Raw genomic sequence first — 22,401 nt, forward strand, 5'->3', positions numbered from 1 at the left:
TGCTGCTGACACTTTTGGTCCTAATTTCTTGGCTTCATAAACAGCCATTGCTTCTGCTTCTCAGTTTAGCCACTGTATCTCACACAGCCAAGACTCAGTGAATCTCAACCCCAGCTGCATTATAGAATCACTTTGGAGATTAAAACCAACCAACAAACAAAAAATCTAACCATGCCCTGGCCCCATCCTCAGAGACTGTGATTCAGTTTCTCTGGCAAAGTGTCTAGACATTGTTTTTTTGTTGTTGTTAAGTTCCTAGGGTGACGCCGATGGACAGCAGGTGATAGAACCTGCTAACATCTGGACAAGGCAATAGTTTAGTCTAACTTTAGATTCCCAGCAAAACATCTACCATGTGGCTACAAAGCTGACAGAATCCAGCCAATCACATTAATTCTCTATTCCACATGACTTTTATCCTCATAGTACTGACAAAAAAAAATGGGGCTGCAAAGACAGCAATCTGAGTTTCTTCTCATCTCAGTCCTCAAAAAAATTCATTGTGCCATGTGGGGCAAATAAATCAACTTCTGAACCTCTTGTTTTTGTATTCCATTAGAGGAGAATAAGTTACCTGCTTTACCTGTGATATGGTGAAAGAAGAGGCATAAAAGTCTTTTGATAACTAAAAAGTTGCGATATAAATACAAGAGATTGAATGCATAATATTTAGGAGGAGACAGATTAGCCTCATTAACCCGAGGAGGTGGGACCCCACGGGATATTTTTAACTGCTCCAAAATGCCCCCAAGTACCCCATAGCACAGTAAGTGAGGGTTACTATATCGTATAAACCCACACTCAGTAAGTGAGGCAGTGTTAGTCCACAGGGCCTCAGTGGAGGTCTGTCATGTGGCTAATGCTGCGCACTAGGAAGAAATGATTCATCAGAGTAGGCAGAGACCTAGAGAAGGGACAAAGGCAGGCAAATTTTACAGAATGTCCAAAACCAGCAAGGCCTAGTGGCCCTGTAGTTTGGGGTGGAGAAACCCTGTAAAGAACAAGAAAATATGAAATAGCTACTGAAAGTGTTCGTATTATTCTTGGATTTGACATTGCTTATTTATACCTTTTTCCCAAAGACTTTCTCCATAAGCTGTATCAACCTGTTCATAGTGATGTTTTCCTTATTTGTTTGTCTCTTAACATTGTTGGTGGGGAGGGGAAGGCCACCTTTTTACAGAAGACTAAAAGAGATGGAAAATGAACCGATCTGTTAAATGCATTTATTATCCACTGAATAAAAGGGCAATCTCTCCTATCTTCACTCTACGTTCTCTGGGCCACTTTATCTATCAATCTAGCTATTATCTATCTAGTTAATTTCCTGTTATTTTATTTTCTCCCCTTTCATTTCTAGAATAAGAAACCTCTGATGCCCTTCAAGGGAAAAGCCCAAACCACTAATTGGCCAGTCTAGAATTTAATCCTTAGGAGGTTGTTACTAATATTATTAATTGTCAAAGCCAAAACCAACACAAAATAGGAATGGTAAAAATGAGTAAAACTCTTTATACTTTTTTAAGAGTTAAAAGAGCTATTCAAGTTTCCCATGTATCATTTTATCTTTTTCACTGAGAGGAAGGAGTTTAGGATAAACCACATGAACTTGACAATGAGAATTTATTGTACTCCTGTGCCCCGGCTTGTCTTAAGAGCTCAGAAGAACAGAAAATAAAGCCTTTAACTGGTAACACAGAAAACAATTGATAGAATAATCTTTGGGGAGGGGAAAAAAGAGTGTATATTGGGAGTGCAATTGAAAACTGTTAAGAGAAGGCCAGCTGCTGTGGCTGACGCCTGTAATTCCAGCATTTTGGGAGGCCGAAGCAGGTGGATCACCTGAGGTCAGGAGTTCGAGACCAACCTGGCCAACATGGTGAAACCCCATCTCTACTAAAAATACAAAAATTAGCAGGGTGTGGTGGCAGGTGCCTGTAATCCCAGCTGCTTGGGAGGCTGAGGCAGGAGGATCGCTTGAACCCCGGAGGCAGAGGTTGTAGTGAACCAAGATCGTGCCACTGCACTCCAACCTGGGCGACAGAGCGAGACTCCATTTCAAAAAAATAAAACTAAAACCTATTTAGAGATATTCTTTTACAATAAGACTATAGTCAAGTATTATTTGTGTAATTCAAAAATAACCTACATTGAAAAACCAACTACATTAGCCCTTTATGAAAGAAAAAATGCTATAGTGAAGTGGCATGGCCTGGCTTTCTGAAATATGAGAAAACATGGTTTAAGCAAACCGCACATCATGGAGTTGCTCCTTTCAAAACAAGTCGGCCAGGCCCTGAAGCCCCAGCACTTTGACTGACCTCCTTCCTAACGCTGACTGCAAACTCCTTTCCCCTCAGTCCTGGGTGGGAGGCTGCAGCCTACATTTTACATTTCTAAGGTCCTCCCTTGCCCTTCGGAAGGACTCTCCCGGAGCTGAGCGAATAGCGGGGGCTCCTCCTGCTACTGGGATGCAGCGTCTTCCTTCCTCAGCCCGACCACAGCAATGGCCGCCTGGCCCTGAAATGCTCTTGGCAAGAGCAGCAGCTCAGTAGCTCATGAATGCACTGGTTTTTATAGTATTTTCTGGTTTAAGGAAGAGAACTTGTTTGAAAAAAAAAAAAAAAAAAAGCCTGTTATTAAGAAAATCCTAAAGGATCCCAGCTAGTTGCTTGATACTCCATCTCCTTAACATAGTCTCATTAACTGGACCAACAGTCTGCACGATGCTCTTGACTGGACATACTTTACTTTCCCAACATACATATTACACCTACGCAAAAGAAAAGCAGGCAAAGAGGATCGTAAGTGGAAGATGTCTTAAGCGAAGTGACTTAGGAGCCCCTGAGGTCTTGCTACAAAGGGAGACAGACCGACAGACCATAGTAGAAGTATCTGTTACCTGTCCAGCACTGTGGTCCCCTGGCTGGCTCCCGCTCTGATCAGATGCCTAAAAGCTTCCCAGTTTCCACTATGGGGCCATTTGTCTCCTGGGCAGGGGCTCTCACGCCCAGTGGAGGGAGAACCAAGCGAGACTCATTTCGCGTTTTCAGGCAGGACTGGCAGCTCCGCTCCCATGCTCAGCCTCACTGGGGCCTCCCCCAGCTATGATCCTCCCAGTCTCACAGAGTCATCCCTGAGAGCCGCGCTGCTGTTTTAAAAACAAAAAGTGATTTCCTGGTCCTCTTCCCCGGATGGCGTGTGCGATTTCCCTCACGCCCATGGGAAGTCCTTCAGATCCTTCTTATCTGGAAACCTCTCCACCAAGTGGACAGACTTGTTTGGCCATTGCCCCTAGTTCTCACTTTCCTTTCTCCAAAGAAAAAAAATCAGAAAAGCAAAACCAGAGCAAACCAAACATAGGTTAAAGCTGATGAGAATTACAGGATGCCTGGTTTCAACTTTTAAAAGATGACCACTAAATTAGATTGTAATTTCAGAGTGGAAGGAAAATTAAGACTATCGATGAATTCTTTGTCTTTAGCAGTGCCAAGAAAGCAGAGAATAAAAGAATCCGCAGAAGAGAAGAGACCTAAAGAAGTTGCTTAGTCCTCCCCTGCGGGAGGGCTGTACCTCAAAAATGCCACACTGGAGGGATGTCCAGTTCTCCTAGGTTTCCAGGGAAACTCTGTGGGTATTTGTGTATCAAACTTTAAATTTAGTGATACTTAAAATACCACTCGATAGCACAGATATTTAAAGATAAGGAGATACATGGTAAAGGCCTGGTTGGCAGGCTGCATTCAGGTTGTTGGGTTTAAAGATGAATTATAGTCAGCTCATTTTTGAACTGGAAATGACCCCACTGATCCTCATTTTACAAAAGAGGAAACTGAGGCCCAAGGAGAAACCTTCCCAAGGTCAGAACACAGATGGGGAATGCTGTTTGACCCTCTACTCTGGAGCTCTGCCCACAGAAAGTTTGATGAATGAGGCCTGGCTTGGAATCGGCATTGGAAATAAGTGCTTCAGGTGAGTCCCACGCAGGTAGTCCCAAGAGTACCTTCGGAGAATTCCTCATAGTGTCAAAGAAAGGACTCTGGAGTCAGGCTGTAGGAATTGACGCTTTGGTCCCACCAATTTTATGTGGCCACGTACAGATTACTTGACCCTATTGAGATTCAGTGTTGTTTTGTTTTTAGACGGAGTCTCGCCCTGTCGCCCAGGCTAGAGTCCAGTGGCGCGATCTTGGCTCACTGCAACCTCTGCCTCCTGGGTTCAAGCGATTCTCCTGCCTCAGCTTTCCCAGTAGCTGGGACTATAGGTGTCTACCAGCACATCTGGCTAATTTTTGTATTTTTAATAGAGACAGGGTCTCTCCATGTTGGCCAGGCTGGTCTCAAACTCCTGACCTCAGGTAATTCCCCGCCTCGGCCTCCCAAGGTGCTGGGATTACAGTCGTGAGCCACTGCTCCTGGCCCTGAGATTCAGTTTTATTATGTGTGAAAGTGGGATAATAATAGTACTGAGATTATAGACTCTGCTGAAACTGAAGAGGAAGAGTTTAGTAACTGTTTGTTGTTCTCTGGAGCCCTGGGCTCCAATGCCTCCAAGTTCATCCTCTCTCCCCTCCAGCTGCCTTCCCTTCTTGTCATGCTATCAGCCTGGGGCAAGTCAGCAACCACCAGCAGGACTTAGGCTTGAGACCAGAGTATTCGGGCAAGAAGAGGATGAACTCCAAAATGTTATTATTCCACTTCTAGATACTGATTCTCAACTGTAGTCTACACCTTAGATTGGATACACCCTAACTTAAAAATAGCCTGCTAAGGGACGCAGTTCCTGGGCAAATGCTGCCTTTTCTCCTGCTCGTGTTTTGGTTATTGGGTGCAGCAGGCTCTCCAGCATGGAATGGGCGTTGTCAAAGTGGCTGTCCCTTTCCTTCCCCGAGGAGCAATTCTTCTCGCCCACAGTTCCCTGCTTGTTGTTAGGAACACTCTGTGCTTGCTGCACACACATTACAATGAAAACAAAAGCAAATAAAAAATGCAACCACCATATGGCCTCAGCGGCAACCCAGAATGAACTGTGGATGGAGAGACCCTGCCCTGTCGTAGCTACGGCTGGAATTGACTGTCACAGCAGCCGTTTTCCTGAATTCTAAAACGTTGGTGTTGGTGGCTGAACCCAAATTTCTTGAACCGAACTGCAAACGTAGCCAGAATAATTCACCAGTCATGTTATCTATGTTTGTTAATATGAAGTGTCTCTCATGGCTGTAAGGTACGGTCTCATTAGAGACAAAGCTCCTACTTTCTCAGGAAGAAATTTCAGCACCAAATAAACACATGTTTTCCAGCATGTTCCCAGCTGTTTCACTTCTGCCCTTCTTTCACTCTGCCCTTCTCCTTTCTTCACACAGGTAACGTTTAGTCTCTTTTTAAGTTCCAGGTGTTATTTCTTCCAAGGACCCTCCTATTTCTCCCAGCCTCAGCCAAGTATTTCTTTTCCCTGATCCCACACTGCCAGATGCATGTCTTTTTGAAGTTACCACACTGCATTCAAATAATCCATTTAATGCATTGACTGTAAGCACCTTGAAGGCAGGCACTAGTCTCATTTATGTTATGCCCAGCTCCTATTACAGTGCTGGTATATAATGGGTTATCAATAAAAGCAAGCAAAATTAAACTCTCCATTTCATTTTCCATTGCTGGTTCTTCCTCTTAACGTAAGAGTGTCTCATAGCTCAGTCTTTGAAACCCTTCTCTGTTGACACTTATTTCCCAGGTAATCTCTACTAGTTTTGGCTTAAATCTTTGTGCTGATGACTTCCAAATGTCTGTCTCTATCATAGACCTCTCACCTGAATTGCTGACGCGCGTATTCAATTGCCTACTTGATATCTCCTTTCAGTTGTTCATTAGGCCCTCAAACAGAACACGTCCCAAACTAAACTCCTGATCATCCCTCCCAAACTAGCTATACCATCAGTCTCTCCCATATTAGCAAAGAGCATCTCCATCCTTCCAGTTACCCAGATCAAAACCCTAAGAGTCATCCTTGAGTCCTACCTTGCACACTTTACATTTAATTTGTCATCAAATCTTGTTAGCTCTATTTTCAAAATATATGCATAATCTGGCACTTCTTACCCCTTTGCTGCTGTCATTCTCATCCAAGCCATCACTGTCTCTTGACTGGATAATTACCAGTGTCTTACCTGTCTCTGTGCATCCCCTCTTGCCACTTATAGTCTGTTCTGAAGACTGCAGTTAGAATGGTCCTTATAAAATACAAGTTATATAAAGTCCACATGTGCTCAACTCATCTCCTGCAGTCAGAGCACAAGTCCTTTCAACAGCCGGTGAGACCTACATGATCTGCACCACCTTCTCTCTCCATCATTCATGTTGCTCCTGGCCTCCTTGCAGACCAGGCAGTCTTGCATTTGAGGGTCTTCATACTTCCTGTTCTCTCTGCCTGCCAGGGATGCTCTTTGCACAGATTTCCTCAAGACTCACTCCGTCACCTCATTCTCACTTTTGCCCAAACATTGCTTTCTTAGTGAGGCCTTCATTGACAGCCGTATCTTACATTTCATCCCTCCACAGCCCCCCTACTTGCTTTGGTTTTCCATATCATCTCTGGTACGCTATAATACACTTTTAAATTTTGCTGGATGTCACCATCTTGCATCCCTGGACTAGAAGGTAAACTCCCAAGTCGAGTGCAGTGGCTCATGCCTGTAATCCCAGCACTTTGGGAGGCCGAGGCGGGTGAATTACATGAGGTCAGGAGTTCGAAACCAGCCTGGCCAACATGGCGAAACCCTGTCTGTATTAAAAAATACAAAAATTAGCAGGGCGTGTTGGCAGGTGCCTGTAATCCCAGCTACTCAGGAGGCTGAGGCAGGAGAATTGCTTGAACCCGAGAGGCAGAGGTTACAGTGAGCCAAGATTGCGCCATTGCACTCCAGTCTGAGTGACAAGAGCAAAACTCTGTTGCCTGCTTAACTGATTCATTGTAGAGGAATATTTGAAAGTGTAACGCACAAGCAAAGTTATTAGTGCCACAGCCCTGGCCAGCATAACTAAAGTACATAATAGTTCAACTTGCGAAATTCTCCTACCTCCACATCTTGGCAGGGTAAGCCCTGCTTTTTAAATTTTCTTTTATTTTTTAAGCCATAACCAGATGTTGGTAACCCTTTTGACCCAAGGTCAGCTCTCTTTCGGTATTTCTATACTGAGACCAAGAAAATTCTCCTTTGACACTGACCCGTCCTTATGCAAGGAAGGAACTGGCAAATAATCGGGCAGTTTCATAGTATACAAATGGTCTTATTCTTATCTCGGGTGTGTATATTTTGGCAGAGCCTCCAGTAATGGAATTGGTCATATTTGTGCTTAGCTGCAGCCACTCAGATTTTATTTGCACTTACTGCTACTGCACCCATTCCACCAATAGACTGTTATTACACCTTCTTTGTGTAGGCGTCTCTCGGACATTGATTTTTTTTTGCCCTGGAAGATTGCAAAGCTTCCATCTTTTGAGCCAACTGGACACAGTTGACAGCTCCCTTCCAGCACTTGTTATGACTCCAGTGATGCCCCAACTTCTGCCAGAAATCCAAATCACCCTCCAAGTAGGACCCTTTTCTGGACTCTACTCTTAGCACTACCCCCTCTGCCATCTCCTGGAAGAGGGAGAGACAGCATCTCGGGTGAGGGGGGGCAGTGCAGATTTGAGGTATGGTTCATTGAGGTGTCATCCACACTTCTTTCTTGACCCTTATTGATCTATTCTTGGGGAGCGCTGACCACCAATGGCCTGTGAGCCATCCACAGCCTTCACATTCCACTTTCAGCTCTTAGTGATGACATGCTGTCTATGTAGCAGGAAGTCATTTCTGATGCCCATGGTATGAAATATGTCACCCACATGCCTCAGCTGTGATGCACATAATTTCAGAATCATCGACTTGTCATTGACTCTTCCTCCCTCAGTCCCCTCCAACCCAGTCCCATGGAGAAGAGCAGGTATTTGAGGACATGGCATTCCTTCTTGTCTTGGCCTAGGAGGGAATCTATTTAGAAGGAAGCTACACTTTTCCTCTCAATGTACACATGTCATCTTGTCCATGCACACTGGGCAGTCACTCCTATTTTAACCTCTGCTTCTTTACCGTACATCCTGGGTGTGGGCACTCTGCACTAGCGGATACCATATACTCCAGTAACAGCGAGGCCAATCTGCAAACATTAGGCAGAATCCTGGTTTAGAAATGCAAAGCCCTGTCCTCACAGTACCATCTCCCATCCGAATTCCATCATTCTATGCTATTTTCAGTGCTTCAACATTTCCTTTGACTCAAAAAAGTTTCCCTCATTTTTACCTCTGATTGTAGAGATAATTTCCTCAGAATTTATCAAGGCGATTAGTGAACAGTCATAATGCCAAAACCACTAGACAAATATGTACTGAAGAGTCATCCATGCCAGGAGAAAATCAGAATCAAAAAAATGTTAGAGCAAAGGGTGGCGGGGGTGGGTGGAGGGGTGTGGGCACAGCTAGTGATCATTTGTTCCAATTATCTAGTATTAAATTTGAAAGGCTTAACCAAGGTCACAAGCAGCATTAGTGTCAGAGCCAGACTTAGAATTTAGATCTTGTGTCTCTGCACCCCGTGCTGTTACCTTATGCTCTGGTGACCCCCCAGCCACCACCAACACATGCATTCCCATCCCCAATTTTCTGGTAGGAGAAATAATGGTTGTAAGTAGAATAAGGACACATGGAGGTAAACTCCTGTTACACCTCGGTACTGACGAGAACAATAAAAACTCTGTCAGCATTTAACCTCTCTTTATTTATTAAATCCAGATAACACTTCTGATGCAAGCCAGCAACAGAATTTCCTTGTTAACATCATTATCACAGAAGTAGACCAGCACCAGTTAGGCAGTCTCTTTTCCTTCCACAACCCCCAAGTCCCACCCACTTACCTAGGTACCAGCTTTCATAGAGTACTCAGAACAGCATCATAATAGGTGATAAAGGCCTGAAACCTCCTTCTCAGACAACACCCATAAACAAAGGTTTGCCATCAAAAAGTCAACAAGCAAGCCTTATTGCAGAAGCTTCTCCACGTTGTACTTCCCCAGGCTAGAATTAAGCTCACATCATGCCAAATAGCTGTATTGCCCTCCTGAGACAGAAGCGTAGGCTATGCTCTGGCTAAAATGCTTCAATTTGATTCTTACCTGACTCTAACCAGGGAGATACTGAAAAGTGGGGTGACAATCACAAGAACATTTAAGGGGACAGAAGAACTGACCCAAGTCAGATTGGGTTCCAGACGAAGCATAACCCAAATGCCTGCTGTGAATCCTGGTCGATCAAAATTCTAGATAAAATTGCTTTTCCCCAGCTTGTGGAAGTTCAGAGCCCACCTCAGGGTTCCTGGGAATTCCTAAGGATGTTTATATTCTCCTGGCCTGGTCAACCCATAGAACTGCCACATTCCTAGTATGTTGTGTGTGTGTGGCTCTAGGTTGGTACAAAAGAAAAACAGCCCCTTTTTTGAATTTCACCACACACCCAGTAAATGTGAACCTAAAGTCTGGGGGTAAAGGAGCGAATAAAGTCATATTTACAACCAGAAAAATAACCGAGTTGTGACTGGAAGGGTGGATGTTACTATGCTACTGGGATATTTTGACCAATTCTTCACTGAGCGCTCCATAGACTCCTATCTTCTCTAGTGCCAGCTTCCCACCATCTCGCTGATCTCTCTTCCCTTCTTCCCTGTAATCTCCACTCTTCTCCCATTGGCTCCTTTATCTATGGGGATAACAAACATATTCCACCCCTCACTTTATGCCTGAGACCCTCTACTCTCTTAGAGGTCTGAGTCTCAGTTGCTTTCTAGGTGCTTATCACACTATTTTTCTAAAGACGGTTTCTTCCCAAGGAGGACTATTAAGATACCCCTTTCTCTTACGTCTAAATTGGGACAATTTCACAGGTACAGGTGGGGTAGTTATCCATATACTTAATGTCTAAGACGAAGTAGTGATTTCTGAGCAGAGCAAGAGGCAATATGAAACTTGTGCTGAACTTGTTTAATGATGTTTGGCTTTTCCTTACAATGTCTGGCTCATGACTTAGAGCAAGAAATGACACTCTAAATAAATTAGCTCAATGTTTCCAGGGCCTATATTCTTCTTATTATTTTTATTTTGTTATTATTATTTATTATTGTTATTTTTTGAGACAGTGTTTCACTCTCGTTGCCCAGGCTGGACTGCAGTAGCACCATCTCAGGTCAGTGCAACCTCCGCTTCCTGGGATCAAGCAATTCTCCTGTCTCAGCCTACCAAGTAGCTGGGATTACAGGCACTCACCACCATGCCCAGCTAATTTTTGTATTTTTAGTGGAGATGGGGTTTCACTATGTTGGCCAGGCTGGTCTCGAACTCCTGACCTCAGGTGATCCACCCGCCTCGGCTTCCCAAAGTGCTGGGATTACAGGCATGAGCCACCATGCCCAGCCTCCAGGGCCTATATTCTTTCATGGAAGAATGTTAAGTGGTTCTTTTTAACATGTTAGAGTTTTTAACTGAAAGTGTAGCGAATGGCACCATAGTATGAAAAATAAGATGCCAGGTGACATCGGAAGTGTAAACCGTCACTTCTGTAGCAGGATTTGGGAAGCAATGGGAAAACCTGTTTATCTGTACCTCATTCCTAAAATTACACTTTTAGAGACAAATTGCTTTAAGTGAAGAAACTTCCCCTACTCTGACTCAAATATCTTTGAAATGTTTACATATTGTTCATTTCCATTTCCAGTGAGTTCCATATTAGTGTGAATTAATTTAAACCAGCAGCTAAAGATTTAACATGGATGACAGTAGAGATAACAGGAGGACAATGAGGGTAGAAAGAAGTGGGAGATGGTGTGGGGATGGTATTTCAGAGAGCTGTTATTTATGGGCTGGCATGCAGCTCTCATGTAAAAATCACTCTGCCAATTATCAGTGGAATTGTTGTAGCCACATAACCTGGCAATCCTATGATTTATGTTAGTTTTCTCACTCCTTGAAATGGCCATTTCACACCTTCTCTTCTCTCCTCAGTCTTAGCAGTATCCTTGCCTCATATTTCATTGGAAAAACAGTCAATTAAATGAAACATTTGGCTGGGTGTGGCAGCTCACGCCTGTAATCCCAACAGTCTGGGAGGCTGAGGCAGGCGGATTCCTTGAGCCCAGGAGTTTGAAACCAGCCTGGGCAACATGGTGGGACCCCATCTCTACAAAACAATACAAAAATTAGCCAGACAATGTGGCGCACACCTGTAGTCCCAGCTACCAGGGAGGCTGAGTGGGGAGGATCACTTAAGCCTGGGAAGTCAAGGCTGCAGTGAGCCGTGATCACACCACTGCACCCCAGGCTGGGCAACAGAGGGAGATGCTATTTGAAAAAAATAATAAACATTCATCTTCCTACACAAAAACTTTTAATCTTCTTGCACCTGCACTACCCATTCTGGCCTTCTTTCCAGTTTGAGAGGATCATAAGCTCTGCCCCTTCTTCCACAGGGCTCTGGGTGCTGTCCCCTCTTACTTCCTCAGTATCATCAGCACATTAACATAGAATATCTCTTTGACATTACATCTTTCTCTTTCCCCTCATTTAGTGCAACATTTTTCTGTTGCCCTTCACAGCGCTTCACCAAAGAGCCAAATACCTAGATCTCATCTCCACCTCTTTAACCTTCTTCTCCAGCCTCAAAGTCAGTCAAATCAATCTTCCCTCCCTACTTCTGCACCACAGCTGCTCGCAGGGAGCTCCCTCAGTCTCCAGGTTGCCATAACCAATGGTCAATCAGCTGTTCTCATCTCCCTTGACCCCGCAGCACCATTTGACATAGTTGGCCACTTCTTCCTTCTTATAAACCACAAGACATATTCTTGTGTCTTCTATGACACTCTCCTCCTGCCCTGGCAGTCCCTCCTCTCGGTCTCCTTAAGTTGGTGTGCCTAAGGCTTGGCCCAGGGGCCCACTGTCCTCTTTCACCTGTGCTTTCTCCCAGGGTGACCTCATCTGGTGTCACAATTGAAAGAATCTTCATGAATGAAGGCAAAATAAAAATATTTTTAGGCATATGAAGACTGGGAGGGTTTGCATCTCACTGACTCTCACTAAAAGAATGACTAACATCTGTAATCCCAGCTATTCAGGAGGCTGAGCTTGAATCTGGGAGGCAGAGGTTGCAGTGAGCCGAGATCGTGCCATTTTGCTCCAGCCTGGGTGACAAAGTAAGACTCCATCTCAAAAAATAAAAATAAAAAAAAAAGACTAAAACAGAATCAATTTAATTTTTGCCATAAACCTCTTTGTACATTTGGTGAAGGCTATGCAAGCCTTCTCAGAATAATGTTTGTAAATGCACAAAACAGAATATATAAGATAAGGAATGAAAATAATTATATTGAAATACAGTTAAAACATAATGTGATTTAGTAGGCATATTTTTTACCATGCAAGTTCCTGGATCCCTCTGAATTTTATTCATGTGCAGTACATGAAATTATTTAAGAAAGAACAAATTGAACACTCAAGAATTGATCATTTAAAAATTATTTTTTGGCCATTAGTTTTAAAAATTATTAGTTAGAAGTGACTAATGTGGAGGTGAGGTTATAAAAGACAAACTAAAATGCTAGGTAACTGTTAAAAGGAACATAGTAGGTGTTCAATTAGTACTTTTAAAATAAGTAAGTAAATCAAGGACAGATTTTACCTCTTACCTCTTTTTCAGTTGGTAGGATGTATACTGTTAGTGGAATCCAGTATACCCCAAAGAAAAGTCACAGCATGGTTGTGGTTGCTGCTATATCCACACAAGGGTTTTCTGTGTATATTAATGCCCCCTGAAGCGCCTTGTTTGTTAATACGGGTACAGGACTCCCCCATGCCACAATCTTAGCCATAGTGAAAGTAATTTCTGAGGAAGAGCTAGAAACATGACATAACAGATGCTCAATAATTTATAAGACCTACAATAGAAGGGTGACATCGCTAGGTCAATATCACCTTCTGGTCAACCAGTGATGAATCATCTGCGTGGTGAAAATTACCACCCTCAAGTATGCATCCCACCTCCCTACAGAGTCACTGCTCCTGGGCTCCTGTTTGATGGCCAATAATCGTGTCCCTGTACTAAGACTCCTCTCAATTCCTTTGAGGGATGACATATTCTTTTTAAAATGCCCTTTCAAGAATACATAATATGTCATGCACAGTGACAATGTTTGCTTGAGAAAGAAATCTGAAAAAAGACTGGCCGACGCCAGTGTCTGTGAAAGACAACAATGGCTCTGAAACTCAGCGCCAAGAAGGGGCCAAAAATAAGATCACTGAGGAGAAGCACAAAGCTGGAGGCAGCAGTGATGGGAATGGAAAACGAAGCCTATATGAAAATTAATCAAACTTTCTGAAGTTCAACTCCTTGGGGAGAAGGAAGAATGTGCCTCTTAAAAGCGTAGAGACGTGGAATGCTGCAAAACCACAGAGCTCGTGAGTGAGCTTAGGGGAACTAAATTATTAACTTGACAGTTAGCAAGGTCTTGGCACCCAAGAGCACCACTTTTATGTTACCTGTAGTGAATCGTTTTTAAGGAAAATACGAGGATAAATAATTTCCAGATCCTACACATATCGCTCAGTAAAGTAACTCCTGTTCAAAACAACTTGCTTGTTTTAATACTGGAGAAAAGCACTAGCTGTTCACTTCAAGTGGCTTGCCCCTAAATCCACTGAATTCTCTGTCTCCCCAGGTCCAAGTCGTGGATATGTCATTGCTTTGGTACCCTCTTTATTCAGTGGTCTGCTCCATCTCATACCACAATGGCAAACCCGGAGAGATGGACCGACCTAGTTGGCCTGGTGATCAGGGTGCTACTACTGAAGGTGAGTTGCCCTGCTTTCTAGCCTGAGCTTTCTATTTTAGGAATTTAAAGGGTAAGAGATTGAAGACAAAGGTGTTCGCAGTGGCTGCTAATGCAATTCAAAATGGTCTATCATTGTACAGATTGTCGTCGGGCCTCAGGGAAATTGCTCAGCTCTCCACAGCTCCCATGGCCTATCTCAGCACAATGAGGGGGTCCACATTTCCAAGTTCAAGACCTTTCATAACTACGTCACCTTCTATTTATCAGAGTCTGCCTCTTAGGACCACTAAACTATTTTTGGATCTGAAGCACAGTACACAAAACATAGCTACATATCAACAATTACACGATTATTCCAGACCCATAGCCCTTGGTTTTGCTTCATCTGACCTGGAATATTAAGGGAGGGAAAACCACATTTATTTTTAGTTTCTTCCGGAATTCCTCAAATTGTTCACTTTTCCATTTTGTTGAAAGCCATTGAGATCTAGACTTTGTGTTTTACCCAGCAGTATGTGCACATACTTACAGCACATCTTTGTCTGGGACTCTTCATTTGAACCTTCTGGGTTCTCACTAAATATGGGCAATCTTATGAGTGACCTCTTGCCCCTGAGCCACCCAAATCCACTAATGTCTCTCTCTCTCTCTCTCAAAAACACACATACACACACACACACACGCATGCACACTCCTATGCCACATACACACTCACACTTCTATACATAAAATTAGAGAGCAGCCAGCACACATAATTCTGGACCATGGAGATATCTAGCAGCATTGACACTTGGACCAGATCTTTTATTAACTTTCCCCTCCTTTATATGAGGACATTATTTTCAGCAATAATCCTTATTTGCTTGACTAATTCTTTCGATTTAAAGCACTTGACTAAAAAAAATTCTACTTTACGCTACTACTAAAAATCAGTGAAATGTTTAAGTGTGAACTGAAATTTGTACGTGCCAAGTAATAATAGTATGCTTGAAGTTTGCACTCTTCACTGTTTTAAATTTTAAACAAAAATAAAAACTCTGTAAGTCCCATATAATGACAGAATTGAAGCTACACATGTTCAGTTTCTTTACAACCACCACGCTAACATTGCGTGTTTTTAATCTACTGTTCAAATGCAGGGATGTGTCATTCCGCAGAGGCTGGAGAGACTTCAGGCAAACTCAAACAGTCCCAAACCCTTAGTAACTTACTCTTGGAACAAACGTGTAGCTGAGTTCCTCTGTGTCAGGAGCTGCTATATAAATGAGAGTTTTCTGAATTACCTTCTCTGTAGAACACTATTTATTAAAAGGTAATAAATAAAAGTATATTAAATAGCAGCTTATATTACTGAAACTCACCAGTAATGGTAGCAATTGTTTAGAACTTAGACCTTTAATAGATTTTTCAGGAAAAATACTTAATCACTGACATTGTTTGGGATCACCACCATATGGTGATAGTTACCATTTTTTTTTTTTTTTTTTTGAGACGGAGTCTTGCTCTGTTGCCCAGGCTGGAGTGCAATAGTGTGATCTTGGCTCACTGCAACCTCCGCCTCCTGGGTTCAAGCGATTCTCCTGCCTCAGCCTCCTGAGTAGCTGGGACTACAGGCACATGCCACAATGCCTGGCTAATTTTTTGTATCTTTAGTAGAGATAGGGTTTCACTGTGTTAGCCGGGATGGTCTTGATCTCCTGACCTCGTGATCCACCTGCCTCTGCCTCCCAGAGTGCTGAGATTACAGGCGTGAGCCACTGAGCCCAGCTGATAACCCTTAAAAATGCTGTAGTCAGTTTTATTGTTGATTTCAAATTCTCTACAGACAATGCACCACCTTACTGCCTGCACTTGAGGGAAACCCCCACCACTCCACCCTGGTGTCACGGATTCCAGAGTGCCTCTTGTGGGCTCTTCACACAAGCACAGGAGACCTTCATTCTGAGGTGCCCCATTTTCTCTTAATTAGCCTAATTTATTTTATCTTAGAGCAGTACTTTTAGGGGTACAGACCCAAAGAAGGTAGAGGAAGAATTTGCCACTATCAAATAAAAGTGGAGAGAGAGCTCATATTAAAGGAAGGCCACATGAATCCGATTCACTAAGGCATTTCCCAGCTTCTCCAGGAGAAGCTAATCTTGCCTTTCTCCTTTTCCCCAAGTCCCTCACCTGCTCCTGAATTCAACTCCATCTGGAAACATCTCCCTGACCCAGAGGAAGGAAGGGCTGCACAGATGTCTGTCAGTGCAGTTCCAAGCCCCCAGGGCCACCTGAAAAACACAAGTGTGATGTGTGATGCTGACCTGGAGTGAGAAGAAAAACAAGCTTTGACTCCACTTGACCCTGAAGGAAGGAAGCAGGAAGCTTCCTGTAGGGGGACGGGGTGAAGGTGTCCTCCGGAATGAGGTGTCCTATTACCGCCTGACCCTCTCCCTAATCAGGAATGCGGAATGAATGGCTCCAGCCCAGAAAGCAGAGCAACTGCAGCAGTTTCCACACCTATCTCAAAATTAGAAAACTTGCCTTGCACAGGAAACAATCCTTACGGCTCCTACTGTTTACACCACCCTAGGCACAGTGGGTCGGGTCGTGCTCAGTGTTCACAACACTGCATTCCCTCCTCACCCCCATTTTACAGATGAGGAAAATCAGTCTCAGAGAGGCTGAGTTGGTCAGGATGGAACCCAGAGCTGCCCCATGCCCAAGGCCTTCCTCCCTGGGATGGGGGCTGGCTGGGGCTTGAACACTCCCGTGCCTCTCTCACCTGTAGATTCTAGAGTATTAAACTTCAGACTTCGTGGTTTCACTGTTGGTCATATGGTGCTGAGGTCCTTGCTGTATCTTCTCTATCTTTTCTTCCAGATCTGCCTGCCAAACCTGCCTTCCTCAAAATATCCCTTCATGTGAAAGCATTATGAGAAAGGGTAAATCCAATTGTATAGTATAAATGTGGGTTTACATCACACACGCTAGGAAACTGCTTTAATCTTCCGACATCTCTCTCTTTCCAAATCATGCACGCATTCATTCCATCATCAAACATTTATTGAAAATCTACACACCAGACACTGTTCTAGGCCCTGGGGATAAGAAGTAACGAAAACAACTGTCCCCTACGAGTCTGCACTCTAGTTGGGGGAGGTGCTGGCTAGCCTCTGTTTACCCTCCAGGCCCATCTTTGCCCTTTTCTGTGCCCCAGGGGGCTAACCCCGCACTCTGCTGTGCCTTGTCCTCTGGGAAGGTGATAGAAGGTAGGGAGAGTGGGAGATCCCAGCCGAAGGTTGTAGTATGGAAGCACAGGAGAGCTAGGCATTTTCTCCCCACCAACTCCTGCCAGGCTGCAGTTTTGGCAGTGGTTGTGTTCCTCCCCTCTAGCCACAGATCCTGGGGGATTCCCCTCACCCACAGCCACAGATCTTGGCAGTTTCCTCTGACACCTCTCTCACCTCCCCACCCTTCTTGACCCTTTTTGCTTAATGAGAGGCAACCCATGGCTGCTCGATGCTGCCAGTTCTATGTTGACTTAACTGTTCTTACCTCTTCTGTTACCCTTTGAGAATGTCACTTCTTTTCTGCCAGGACCTTGACTGATACAGAAATACAGAAAATAAACAAACAAATGAGTTATATGTCTGATGAGCAAAAATGCTATGAAGAACATGAAGCAAGGTACAGGCAATAAGGAGTGTGTGTGTGTGTGTGTGTGTGTGTGTGTGTGTGTGTGTGTGTGTGTGTTGTGTGTGTGTGTGTGTGTGTGTGTGTGTGTGTGTGTGTGTGTGTGTTGATGGGGTGGCATCAAGCCCCTCTTTCTCCCATGTCACTGAAATTCCCCTTATGACGCTTACCTCATGTTTTCCCAGCCCCTCACTGCCTCAGATTTCATGCCACTGGGTTTTCTACTAAATCTTTTATTTTCTTATCTTAGTAAGCAGAGCAGTTTAGGTCAATTGTGGCTCCTACCTTAAAATGTGTACCTCAGTCCTCCCAACCATTCATCACCATTCTAGTTGCAAGACAACACAGTGGTCCCTGATTATCCGAGGGGGATATGTTCCAAGGCCCCCAGTGGAGACCTGAAATTATCAATAGTACTAAACTCCATATATACCATGTTTTTTTATATGCATGCATACCTATGATAAAGTTTAATTTATAAATTAGGCACTGTTAAGAGATTAACAACAATAACTCACAATAAAATAGAGCAATTATATAATATACCAGCATCACTCATCTTGTGCTTTGGGGCGATTATTAAGTCAGATAAAGGTCACTTGGACACAGGTGCTGCAATACATATCTTGACAGTCGATTTGATAACTGAGAAAGCTACTAAGTGACTAATGGTCAGAAATATACTGGACAAAGTGATGATTCACATTCCAGGTAAGGCAATATGAACAGCATGAGATTTCATCATGCTGCTCAGAATGGCATGTAATTTAAAACTTATAAATTTTTTTTTCCAGAATTTTCCATTTAATATTTACAGACCCCACTTGACCATGAGTGGCTGAAACCACAGAAAGCAAGACTGCTAATAAGTTGGGGGGTGGGGACTACTGATTCAGAGTTATCAATACCAGAAATGTTTCCTATTACATGTAACTTGTGAATAAACATGATTTACAGTTTAATTTTAGTGTTTGGGAAAAATGTCCATTCTTTAATTCTGGAAAGCCTGCAGAACGAATTCCAGTGTTCACTCTGAAAAGTCTTTGCTAGAAGAATAACATCCCGGGTGCCTTCTACAGCAGTATCCTCCTTTTCCCTTCCTTTCTGCTGGTCTCAGATGCCATCACCTGCTATCTCGTAAGAAGCAAATCAGAGCTGAGTGTAGTGTGTTCCTCCCACACTCTTCTAACCCTTGATAAACACCTTTGACTGGCAAATCGCACTTGTCTATTTCTGTATTTTTTGGCTCTTTCAATCATCTTGGAAGCCAATGAGAATGAGAAACTTGGGGGCTGCTGTGAAAAAGGCAACAGATTCTGGTAGGTGAGGCCACTGGAAGTGAGTGGTCCTCTGAGCCAGTGATAAAATCTTGGAGTCCACCCCCTTATCCCGCTAGATGAAGGAGCATCTTGGTGGATGGGGATCAGCACCTTAGTGATCACTGCACTAGGTTGCAGTGATTCACATGGGTAAGGTGCTTAATCAACCCTTTGGGTGTCCCCTCACCAGGACTTCTGGATTCCCCCTGTGAGTTCCCCCGCCTAGAATCTCAAGGTACAGCCCTAAGATCTTCATCATTAACAGACTCTCCAGGTAACTCTTGTGCAAACCAAATTCTGAGAACCACAAATCTAAAGATGACCACACATGTTCTATCACAGAGTCCTTCACAAAGCCTGTCCCCAAAACTAGCCTTATTTTTCATTCTTTCTATTTTCTTTTTTTTTTTTTCATGGAGTCTCACTCTGCCACCAGGCTGGAGTGCAGTGACCCAATCTCGGCTCACTGCAACCTCTGCCTCCTGAGTTCAAGTGATTGTCCTGCCTCAGCCTCCCAAGTAGCTGGGACTACAGGCGAGTGCCACCACACTCAGCTAATTTTTGTATTTTTAGTAGAGATGGGGTTTCACCATGTTGGCCAGGATGGTCTCTATCTCTTGACCTCGTGATCACCCCAGCCTCGGCCTCCCAAGTTGCTGGGATTACAGGCGTGAGCCACCACGCCCAGCCTTTTCTGATTATATAAAAGCAAAAGTCCCAGGGACTCATTGCTTGCTCCTTTAACTAGTGGTGCTCTTCTACCTGTGGGGCAGGAGTCTTGCTTTAACATGGTTCATTGAGTGGCCAGTTTCAGGGTATCTGGATTGGGGGCAGGCAGGGCTGAAGCTTAAGGTGGGCTCAAGGTGGGCTCACGGTGTGGAGGGACACAGGAAACAGGAGGGCACTGGTTTGAGAAGAGTGTAGAGACTTGTGAAGACACACAGTAAATAAGTAGGTAAATGCATTAGTATATGTGACTTCAACTAAAATCCCTGTGTGAAAATTAAACAAATGAGGAGAAAGAGTAAGTTAATTAAAATGTATTGTCTCTTGGGCCCAATAAAAGTAATTTTCTGTTTATTTCCTTTTTATACAATCACTGTTAATTTCAATTATTTTTAGTAACTTCCCTTTAAACTCATTGTTTCAAAATTCAAAAGTGACTTTCACTAAAGGTTGAATTTTGTTTGTGAGGACATGGAATGGGGAGCTTCAACTAATTAATTTTACTGGTATACTAAAGATGAAAACTTATGTAGTGCTGAAAAATCTTCAAACATATATTTAGCCCATTTTTTCTGTATATAATAGAGATTGTAAATGGAATTGAATCCACTTTCGATGAATGAGGGTTTCCAGCTACTTCCAGATATTCTCAATGGCATTTACATTTTGATACTATAGATAGAGGAGTTTAGACTACTAGAATGATTATAAAACGCTCACGGGAATTTATTTCCTTGTGATTTTCAATTACAGTTGACCATTGAATAACAGAAGTTTGAATTTCAAGGGCCAAGTTTTATGTGGATTTTTTTTTCAATACATACAGTTGGTATTTGTAGTTCTGTATCTGAAACCAAACACCGATGGAAAAATATGGTTTTCCTTGGATGCTAAACTACCGATACTAATGATTGACTTTACTTTTCCTATATGTGAGATTCTGCAGGACTTAATTTGGGACTGAGTGTGCATGGATTTTGGTATAACCTGGGGTGAAGGGGTGCAACTCTTGATTCATCACTCATGTTAAAGATTAATCAGCCACTTGCTATTATATTTTTCACATCTATCTTTTTCTTCTAAATAGTTGTTTTGAGAAATTTAGTTAGTGACCATGACATTAAAGAAGATAGTTGCTTTTTGTTGGATTCTGGTAAGCAAAGGGGACAAGAAGCACATAGGGCCTCTTCTTCCCTATCGGTCCTTCCAATTCTCCTTGGTTTTGGATTTCCCAGCCTCCTCCTGCCTTATCTACAATGGAGGAAATAACAGCCCTCCGGATATATTTCAGCCTTAGCCAGTTGGCCACACTCAGAGGCACAGATCTCATATTTCCACCTGCATAACCCATTCTGTAAAGACTCAGATTCAGACCATTCTAAAATGCAGAGAAATGTGCTGAAACGCCACAGCTCTGAAGCCCTCTAAAGAGGCAAACGCTTGACTCAAGTGTTTGCTTTGGGCAACAAGTGACTTCCTGCTTTGCAAAGAGAAATTTCAAAGGGCTGATTTTTAAAATTCCAAAGAACCCTAAAAGTCCTTATATTTTGATCCCTTACAGACCAAAATGAACCAGAATATCAGGAATATTTGGGTTGGATTTTCTTAAATTACAGAAATAACTAAAAGTTAAAGGAGCACTTACAGCAAAGAAGATGAGATTTAGTAATTCTTCCTCCCAAGAATTTTCAAATTTTAGTGCAACCTAAGAATCACTCAAATAGTTTTGGCTAAGTTCTTGGCTTCATGCTCAGAGTCTGCTCAGTAGACAGAGAAGTGGTTCAAAAATGTGGGCCCCCAACATTCTGGGAACTTGTTGAAAATGCAAATTCTAGGCCTACTCTGGCTCGCATCTGTAATCCTAGCACTTTGGGAGGTCGAGGTGGGAGGAGCCCTTAAAGCCAAGAGTTTCAGACCAGCCTAGGCAACATAGCAAGACCCTGTTTCTACAAACAATAAAAAGCCAGGCATGGTGGCAAGCACCTGTAATCCTAGCTCCTTGTGGGGCTAAGGTGGGAGGATCATTTGAGCCCACTAATTTGAGGCCTCAGTGAGCTATGATTTTGACACTGCACTCCAACCTGGGTGACAGAGAGAAACGTTGTCAAGAAAGAAAGACAGAGAGAAAGAGAGAGAGAGAGAAAGAGAGAAAAGGCGGGGGGAGAGAAAGAAAGAAAGAAAGAAAGAAAGAAAGAAAGAAAGAAAGAAAGAAAGAAAGAAAGAAAGAAGAAAGAAAGAAAGAGAAAAAAGAAAAGAGAAGAGAAAAGGAAAGGAAAGAAAAGGAAAGAAAAGAAAAGAAAAAAAAGAAAAGAAAAGAAAAGAAAGGCAGGCAGGCAAATTCTAGAGCCCACCCCAGACTTCCAGAATCTAATACTCTGGAAGTGAGGCCCAGTGACCAGTGTTTTAACAAGCTGTCAAGCTGTCCAGGTGATTCTGATGTGCACAAATGTTTAATAACCACTGAGATAGAGCATGGTTTGTTTGTTTTTTTTTACCATTGTGGTTCTCACTTTGAGAAACTATTGATGGTCCGCAGGCCTGTGTCAGCTGTATCAGAACCTCTGCATACATTTAGAGAAACACTGGCAGATAGAAGGGCTGCAGGTTCATCTGTGGGCCATCTCTTCTCTCCCCACACATAATTATCTTCAGCCAAGATGCTTCCTTGTCAGGGCTTCTGCCTAAAGAGCCAGCTTTACCTCTTCCTACTCCTTCCTTTTTTCTCTTCAGCTTTATTGAGGTACAACTGACAAATAAAAAGTATATTTATGGTGTGCT

At 43.2% G+C, this 22,401-nt stretch overlaps 1 protein-coding gene across 3 annotated transcripts in view; it reads right to left on the reverse strand.

Annotated features, from left to right (window-relative positions):
• Positions 1–22,401, reverse strand: part of ADGRF5 (adhesion G protein-coupled receptor F5) — a 102,036-nt gene that overhangs the window by 66,669 nt on the left and 12,966 nt on the right. The window contains exon 1 of one of the 3 annotated variants that reach the window (XM_032140814.2): positions 2,903–3,132. The exons of 1 other annotated variant lie outside the window; for it this stretch is intronic. The gene's annotated coding sequence lies outside the window, so the exon portion shown is untranslated. Of the gene's footprint in view, positions 1–2,902; positions 3,133–22,401 lie in introns of those variants that run through there. One more of the 3 variants, XM_058432576.1, reaches the window with a different exon arrangement.

Source organism: Hylobates moloch, unplaced genomic scaffold (genome assembly GCF_009828535.3).
Source record: "Hylobates moloch isolate HMO894 unplaced genomic scaffold, HMol_V3 SCAFFOLD_20, whole genome shotgun sequence".
NCBI lineage: Eukaryota > Metazoa > Chordata > Mammalia > Primates > Hylobatidae > Hylobates > Hylobates moloch.